Source organism: Sceloporus undulatus, chromosome 2 (assembly GCF_019175285.1).
Source record: "Sceloporus undulatus isolate JIND9_A2432 ecotype Alabama chromosome 2, SceUnd_v1.1, whole genome shotgun sequence".
In the NCBI taxonomy this organism is placed as follows: Eukaryota; Metazoa; Chordata; class Lepidosauria; order Squamata; family Phrynosomatidae; genus Sceloporus; species Sceloporus undulatus.
This window is the reverse complement of record NC_056523.1, coordinates 212,087,416-212,097,115: the sequence shown is the minus strand read 5'-3', so window position 1 is coordinate 212,097,115 and position 9,700 is coordinate 212,087,416.

The following is a 9,700-nucleotide window of genomic DNA, read 5'->3' as shown; positions in this document are numbered from 1 at the left end:
CACACGAAGAAAGTATGAGACAAGAATACAGATAGGGTTTGGAAAAGCACAATAAAATGAGACTGGTGGGTTTTCATAGGTCTGCAAAGCAGAACTGGCTTATCCCACTTGGAAACAAGTGCCCATCTCCCATGGCAGCTGGTGGCTTCCATGTCAGAGGGGTATTGCATCTGACCAGGGTTTTAGTCTATCCAAGCTGCTGAATTAATTTGGAAGATACGATTTAGCACCTTGGAGCTCCTTTAAACTTCAGACTAAATCTTTTCTTAGCTCTTACTGATCTTCCTGCTTTCACATGTTGCAGGCCAAGGGTAATATGCAGCAAGAATAAACAGAGTGATTCTGTTATCTCCAAGATAATGGTGTTTGTCACAACAACCTCATTGAACTAGATGATACACATCTTCTATCAACATTTTTTCCATTTATGCTGCTTTAACTACCAAGGGAAATCACTTGTTTACTATCCTAGTATTGTCAAGACTGACATCCCCAGTTCTCCAGGGTTTCAGAAAGAAAATTTCCCTAGTTTTACTTGCAGACATCAAGGACTGAGCCTGGGGCTTCTATGTTTAAAAGATGTCCTTTATCTACTGAGCTGTAACCCGTCTAAAAAGTATAGTTCCTTAACTGGGAGAGCCACCTGTCACAGATCTAGAACCTTAACAGCAAAAGTGATCTGTGGCTCAGAGCAAGTTGCTCTTTTTAAGAAGTGATACTATATTAGAGTCCACCCAAAACATGTTCCCCCAGTGCCAAGTGCCCATATTCCAAAACTGGTATGGATTCTTGATAAAGCTGACACTTTCTGTAGCTCCTCTGCAGTGGACAAATATTGTAGTCTCTATTAGAGCAAAACCTCTTTGGTATGTTGAGGGAGGTTACAAGTATTTCTCAACACCTTTCCTTTAGCAGAATTCTCAAGGATCAGTCCAGGGCTGGAGACGGAATGTGTAGCCCCAAAACAACTTAAAGTCTCATGGCTTCCTAAAGAATGACACATTCATTTTGGCACAAATATTGCAACATTTCTCAGGATTATATCTGCTCTTCCCTAGTCTGAAGCAGAAGAAATATCATTGTGTGCCAGCATCTCTGAATTTCTCCAAAGGGGCATTAAAAAAAAATCAGGTTTTTGGACTCAAACTCCCAGGCTCCACAGTCAGCATAACCAGTGGCCACATTGGATGGTCAAATGTTCTGGAAGTCGTAGTCCAAACAAGTATATTTTCCATGTCCTCCTCTATAGTAATGCCGAAGGAGATATAATACTTGTCACCTTAATCTAAGCACATCTGTCACAGAAGACCAAAACAACATTTACCTTCACACTGTTGAACTTTGCTTCCCCAAACCTGCCAAGACAATTCAAGAAATCTTCACAAAGCAAAGGTTTCACAGCAATGATTCGCGAACCTCACTCACTTACTTGCTTCCTAGAATATAAACCTTATTTAAATGTCTGGCTAACCAATCAATATTAAGCAAGAGGGCCAGGGAATTATAGCCTTCTTGCTTGATCCCACCTACCCCTTTCTTTCACACAAAACCCAAAGTCATAACAGCTTATTATTTATAATTGCATCTTCAGGTCTGTAGTTATAGAAACCATTTTTCTGGCCTGTAGAAAATGAGCATAAAAACAATATGTGGAACAAAACCCATAGATATAAAGTTTATTTGTGATCCTAGACACCATCATGCTTACCTTTGCCCCCTTTCCCCTCCCCAAGCAGAGACACAAAGCTCTACAACAGGCAGAAATTCAACATTCAACACCATTTCATCTCACCGCAGCTCAGGGAATGTTGCCCTGAAGTCATCACCTCCTGTTCTCGAGGAAAACAGATTATGGAAGCAGCTGAAGTTCATTCAGTTCATTTCTTTTAATGCATATGCTAACTGTAGAGCTCATCCAGGACAAGCATGACTGGTGTTTTCATTATAAGCCTTCACAATAGTTCTGTAGCTAGTAATGCAGTTGGATAAGAGCTGCATGTCAACATCTGGGTTTCTTCCTAAAACACATGCATGCAAAATATTGTTTCTAGTCTGACTTGGTTTTACAGTTCCCTCTCAAAACTAGTTCACAAGTTTTGACTTCCAGGGCTCTGTGTCAAAGGTGCCAGTTATGTCACCAAATCAAATTATATATCTTTTCATAAGAGGTATTATAAGAGGTGTTATAGCTACATATTTCCATGAAATTTCATGTAGTGGTGGCTGCAAGACACTGAAGTGGACAACAAGTGCAGGAACCCAATAAAATATTGGAATTACAATGCAATTGACATAACTGGCAAGATATATCCATGGCAGTCTTTCATACAATTACTAAACAAGCATGAGCTTCCTTAGCATTCAAGTTCAGATGAGATCTGGTGCCTTCAAAAGAAACAGTGTGTGTGTGTGTGTGCGCGTGTGCATGCGTGTGTTATGTATTGGACCGTGACTTAATCATGCTTCGAATCTACTCACTAAAATTAAAGAAACTTAATTCAGTCATGAGCCATTATGATGAAATGCTGTGAATGTTGGCATAAGACTCTGAGAGGTCAAGGTTTGAATCCTTGCTGAGCCATAGAAACTCACTCAGTGACCTTGGCAGGTCACACTCTCTCAGCCTTAGGGAAAAGCAATGGCAAACCTTTAAACAACACTTGCTAAGAATTGTTGTATGTTGAAGCATATAATAATTTTTTTTAGTAATGACTGATTTTATTCCCATTAAGTGTGGGTCTCCTCTAAAGCATAACTAAAGCCCTGTACAGATGGGCCCTTTGTGACGTGTCCACAACGTGCTAGGGTTGCCTCAGGGCAGCGAGTGCACGTGCCCCGCAACCCTAGCACATAGTGCACACGCCGCCATTATGAAGCACCTTACAGACGGCACATGTAATGATGATGTCGCAGCTGCGCTGCCTCCAAATGGCGCTGCGCAGCTGCAACATAACCGCGCTGTTTCTGGCACTTTGCGGCACCACAAAAAGGAGCTGCTTTTTTGAGCTCCTTTTCTGCTGTGTAGCAGCGCCGCACGATTTGTATGCTGCGGCGCTCCTGCGCAGCAAAGAGAGGCGCCTCCCTGGCACCTCTTTCCGGCAGTCTGTACCTCACCTAAGTCTGGATACCATCCATATGTTTGTTTTAGTATCCAGTGATATGCTAATTCTGCCCATAGTAACCTGTGATGTTTTGCTCACACTTGCAAGTCATCACTTGGTCCTACAGCAAACATGTTTTGAACATACTTGTAAAAATTGGCCCCGTTATTAAAATTCTGTTTTTGCATCCACAGATCCTATGTTTTCTGTGGGAGCATATGCAATCATTAAAACTGTTCATTAAAAGGGAACTATAATAATAACTACATATGGCACTGTTGCAGTTGTTGCTGTGTGCCTTCAAGTCATTTCTGACTTACGGAAACCCTAAGGTGAACCCTATCATGGGGTTTTCTTGTCACCCAGTGGGTCTCCACGCCTGTGTCTCCAGGGTCATAGCCCAGTGCTGAAACTTACTACACCATGCTGGCTCTCAGCCATGTTATCAAGATTTTTATTTAAAAGTACTTTGAAGGCTATATTGGAACCACCACCTCATCTTTTCCAAGGTGCAAGTAGGATTGTTATGTGACATTTTGGAGGGGGAAAACCACTGGAACACTATGATGATGCAAAGTAAGGGGGAAATTGAAGTCCTCTGTATATTCAAAATGGATCATTATATGCAAATGAACAGTGGCTAAATAATTTCTTCAAAAAGTTATAACAACCCATTCCAAAGGAGAGCTAGTAAATTTACTGAAAATATAATTGGAAAATATGTACCTCAGACACTCTGAATGGCCACCTCCATGTAAGCTATTTAGAGCTTTATATTCCTTTGAAATTTCCCCTTTTGTCTAAATGAAATTGCAACAATAAAGCTGTCTTTCTTTCTTGCTGTGGCACTATTTTTCTTTCACTGAGCTTTTTCCTTCAGCTTGAAGGAGAGGACAAAACTAGCAGTCAAGCATTTGACTTCCACTGTGATGTGATTTGCTTTGCTTTCCTATGTTAAATTGTCAGCTCGAGGAGAAATTACTTTGTCACATAGCCAGATTCTCAGGGGGAAATTTTTGGAAGTGCCTGAAGAAATGGAGAATTGAAATCTAGAGAAGGTCAATGGAAATTGTATTATTATAAGTACTCAAGGTCTGTTTGAATGTAGCAAAAAATTCACAGCCAGCTCAGCTTCATCTCGCTCCACCATCTAAGCATGCCAGGCCAGCAGCATCACACTCCTTGAGATTTCAGATATGGAATTTTAGACTGGGGACAAGTCCTTGTGATGCCACAGGATGGGCCTGTCTGGTGTGAAAAAGGTGGAGCAAAAACAGGGTGGTGAGTGGGCCAGAACTGCTTCTGGGCCAACTGCATGTGGAAACAAGCATGAAGGCTATCTCGGTAAATGGCCCAGAAATTGAAGAGAACCCAACTAAGGCAATGTGGTACACTAGACCCAGGAAAGAGATCCAGCATAGTGTAGTGTTTTGAGCACTGGACTACGGCTCTGGAGACCAGGGTTTGAATCCCCATTAGTCATGAAATCCCACTGGGTGAAACCTTCCTGAACAAATCTTGTTAAGAAAACCCTGTGATATGGTCACCTTGGCTTGGTTTAGGGTCACCATAAGTGAGAAACGACTTGAAGACACACACAACTAGGAAAACAACATACTGTACAGCAATTGGAAAGACAGTAGAATGCAACCATTAGCTGCAACAATTGCTATCATTCCTGCTAGTTCTCATATCCTTCATGCCCTTACTTGGAGTACCTTGGAAGGGAACTCATCTGTTCCACCTTGTAGTCCTAATTTTAAATTACACACCACAGGTTCTGGATGAGATTCCTAAAATATATTCAGTAGTTTGGATAGCTCCTTTAACATTTAGTCTAAAGTGTATTCGCTGCTCTGACTGCCATGGGAGATCCAACCCCAGGGGCTACATGATATATGGAGAGTTTTTCCAGGCCCTATGCTGCCTGCTGGTGATTGTGAAAGGTTTACAGCAGTTATGGTGGAGTATTTCCAGGCCCTGCACCACTATTACCAGAGCCTGTACAATGAGGAGCCTCAATAATGGTGATGCTAATGCACCACTCCCTACCTTGCTCCAACTGATATAAGATGGACCCAGATGGACATGCTCACCAACTCCCTTCTTTATCTCCCCTCTGCATAGTAACAGCTTTGTGCTGAAAACGAGACAGATGAGGATGGAGGGAGCTGTGTATCCACATTTTAAAGCCATGTAGTATAAAGAAGCAAATTTCTCCTTCAGTCCCATTTACTTTAAAAATTTGTCTTCTCTGCTTGGAAACCTGGAGAAATACACAAGCTCCTTGAGACTTCGGCTGGTGTTCCCAAACCTGGCAACCCTACACACCATCTCCGGCTTTTCCTGGAGTTATAGAGCCTATGGAATATTTTCCTACAGTATGGTGGATCTGTGACAAAATAAAAAGGACAGATACAAGACAAGTAGGTACAGTCAGGCCTCCACATTTGTGGCTTTGACTTTTGTGGATTTGATTATTTTGTGGATTTGATTGATATGTTTTCTCTAAACATCTCTAGATCCTCCAGAGAAATTCTGCTGGAAACTGACCATATCGTTGTGCTGGTGGACTTAGAAATTACATGCCTCTAGCATGATTCTATGGTCAACCTCTGGTAGAAGTTAACTATTGACTTGCTCTGGAGGACCTAGAGATTCCTAGAGATTCCTAAAGAGGTGTTCTCTCATTAAAAACATAATGTTTTTTTTCATTTGCAGTTTTTTCCATTTTCACAGGAGTCCTTTGCCTAGTGACTTCCTCCAGTGAATATGGAGGGCCCATTGCATAGAAGGAAGTGTGTATGAAAGCAGAAGGTCAGTACTGGACTAGGTTCAAGTCTAGTCTATTGACTCTATTTAGATATCTTATTTAATGTTTAAGGCAGAGTTCTTTAATATACAGTATACAAGTAATTACATCTCTGACCCTAGTTGTGTTTATACACAGATGGGAGGACAATGACATACTGACACTGATTTGGGAGTAGCCATATCTCAGCAGTTCACTCTTTGCTGATGGTGAAAGACATACTGGGCCTGAAGCAAAATTTTGGTCCACATGGATTGATTTTAGTTGGTCTTGAACATAAAGTCAACTACAACTTGAATCTCCTTACTGAGAATTCCAAAATTGAAATATTCCTAAAGCCAAAACTTTTTCAAGAGTGGCTGAGATAGTGATGCCTTTGCTTTCTGATGGTTCAGTGTACACAAACTTTGTGTGAGGAACAAAATTATTCAAAATATTGTATAAAAGTATCTTCAGGCTACGTGTATAAGGTTATATGAAACATAAATGAATTTTGTGTTTAGACTTGGGTCCAATCTCCACGATATCTCATTATGTATGTATATGCAAATACGTATATTCCAAAATCCAAAATCAGGAACACCTCTGGTCCCAAGCATTTTGGATATGGGAGACTCAATCTGTATATGCAAAGATATTAATGAGGGTGCCAGTCATGGGATGACCTCAGCTAGTACAAGGAACAGAAAGAAACCAGATACAGCAGCTGGTGAGAGGATGGGTGTGGATCAAATGCTGACTGACTCAGTTTGTCTGATGTATAGATGACATCCCATTTTTGTTTTGGGAGATGGTGAAACTGCTGAAAGCAAGTGTTTCTGGGCAGAACAGAATGTCTGCTTATTTTGATCCCCTGACAACTTTTGGGAGGCTGCCTTCAATGAAGTAGTGTCTCAGAGCAGAATGATGAGATAAGACTTTCTGAAGTATTTGCATTACATTGTCAAACAAACTGTAATTAACATAAGAACAGACAGAGCACAAGGTGAAATTGCTGGTAATAGATGGTACATAACTTGCTGATACAAACAAGGATGATCTGTGGTGGTTAGCAAAATATTGGGTTGTCTCTAACCTGGTAAGCAAGACAAAGATCTAGCTAGACAATGGAGGAGTCTAAATGCCTTATGGTATTTGTGGCTGTCTGGCTTCATGTGCAGAATTCCTTTAAAAAGAAGAGGAAGTGATGGACATGTTGAACCCATGCTCTGTTCCAATAATTTTAAAAGGGAGCTTTAGGACAGCTAGTGGTTAGAAAAATGTTGGGTTGTCTCTAATCTGGAAATCCAGGCAAAGGTCTAGGTAGACAATGAAGTAGTATAAATGCCCTACAGCATGCTCTTAGCCTCATGGGAAGGCAATGGCAAAACTCTTATGAACAAATCTTGCCAAGAAAACACCATAATAGCTTCATCTTAGGTTCACCATGACTTGAAGGCACACAACAACAACAACAACAACAATTTGTGGCTGCCTGGCTTCATGTGCAGAATTCCTAAAAAAAGAAATGGAAGTAGTGGACAGAATGAACCCATACTCTGTTCCAATAGTCTAAAAATGGAGCTTTAGGACAGCTAGTGGTTAGAGAAATATCAGGTCATCTCTAACCTGGAAATCCAAGCAAAGATCTAGCTAGACAATGGAGTCTAAACGCCCTACAATGTTTATGGCTGCCTGGCTTGATGTGCAGAATTCTTTGTTAAAAAATGGAAGTGGTGGATATGATGAACCCATGTCCTGTAGCAATAATTCAAAAAAGGAGATTTAGTTCTTCAGCTTAGTAACGGAGATGAGCACTGCCCACTACAGTCGGTTACGACTAGACACCTTTACCTAATGATAGGACATGCCCCACTTTAGCAAGGGCTCAATCTGATGTGAGCTCCGCAGTTGCAATTGCAGTTGTTAACAGGTATGTTTTAGTGGAGAAAAGAGTGCTAAGCTAAGGACATAATATACCAGGGTTGAACATCTGTGGTGTTTGGGCTCAGTTTGTAATGGGATCAGAGAGTGAACACTTGAGTTTGTCTATTTCTGTTTGTATTAGTCCTCCTACAACACACACACACACACACACACACACACACACACACACACACACACACACAGAGAGAGAGGGGGGGGAGGCAGCTGGTGATCCCAAAATAGGTTTAGCACCTTTGATATCTCCTTCAAAGTTTGGATTGAAACCTGAAAAGGATTCACCACTTCATGGGCCTTCAAAGCTCCTAGCAACACACATGTACAAACTATACACACACACAGTTTGAGTCTTGACACTTCATAGAAGCAATTATACAGCATCCTAAGCATCCTAATGTATCTCTGAGGTTTGTTTTCAAATTTCTTAAATTTTCACCACCCCTTTTTACTTTATTTGTTATAGATGCCTCCTGTATACCCACATAGAAGAGCCTCTCCTTTGGATTCACAGCCCATCTCCAACACAGAATTTCCCTCAGGAGTTCATTATGATGCCCATTACAGTGAGTAAAAATACTAAAGAACAGAAAAATGAGCTAAAGTGAAGGACACTGTGCCCTCACAAAAGCTAAAGTTAAATTTAGCTGCCAGCTCAATCAGTTTCTTTAGGGGGAAAGGAAGGGATGCCATCTTTGCATGAAGCTGCAAAATGCCTATGATAAAGGGTGCAAGCACGCATCAACTAGCTATTGCAATTGAAGAGCACTGGCACCAACAGTTATAGGAAATAAACTTAACTTTTATTATAGAAACTCCATTAGATATAGAAAAGTTCTGTAAACATGCTAGGCTAAGATAAGCCAGGAAGAGGACTAAGGGGCTCAACAGACCACCCCAAAAGGGCAGGCTGGAGCTGCCCATTTTTGCTGCTGAGACATTTAACTCTTTAAACACTAAGCATTATTACAATTCCAACATGCTTTGCTCTGATTAATGTCAAAGGAGGAAATGCCTTTTTCCAGTACTAACAGCCAGATCCAAACCCACATTCAACTGCAAAGCTTATTGGATGATCCAGAATGAATCATTCTTTTTCAGCCTGGTATATTTCACAGGTTTATGAGATGAAAAAACTGGAGAGAAGGAACTACAGTGCGCCCACATTATATGCGGTTTTGAGCATATGTGCTAAAGCCGCACGGGGTGCAAGGGGTGGTGCATCCCATTCAAAAGAATGGGGCATGTGCCTGTGGCATGCAAGCGCCTCCGCACAGCCACATGCACAAGCCCCATTCACTTGAATGGGGATTGAGCATAGGTGGAATTTGCCTTACGCGGGGGGAGGGTGTCCGGTGTGAGAATTGCGTATTCTAACCAGACCTTAACAACACCTATTGTAAGAATAGAAGTTTATTATAAAGGAAGGTAGAAATACACTGAATCACGTCTTTGCTGAATCTGGAGAACTCCAGATAGAGACAGCACTTTAAAATCCCCAGACCCCTCCCCTTTGGTTGCTTTTTCCAAAGGCGCTTTCTTCTGGTCAGCTTTGTTGTAAAATTCCTCCCTTTGTGCTGAAGGGAGGAAGAAGGGGGGGAATAACCATTTGGTTCCTAGTTTCTTTGACTAGGAGAGATCTAAGTCTGTATGCATCTAGGGTATCTGTTACCCATCCGGCCCTCATAAAACTGCCTGTCTGCGATATGTGACCATTTGGTCCATCCCCCATGGTGGCAGTCCTCCTTCCCAAAAATGCCTATCTATCTATATCACTACTCCCTCTCTATATATGCTTATCTATCTCTATCCCTATTTGTGTGTGAGAGCCTATTCACTGGCCCCCATTCTGCAGTTTATCTCTATC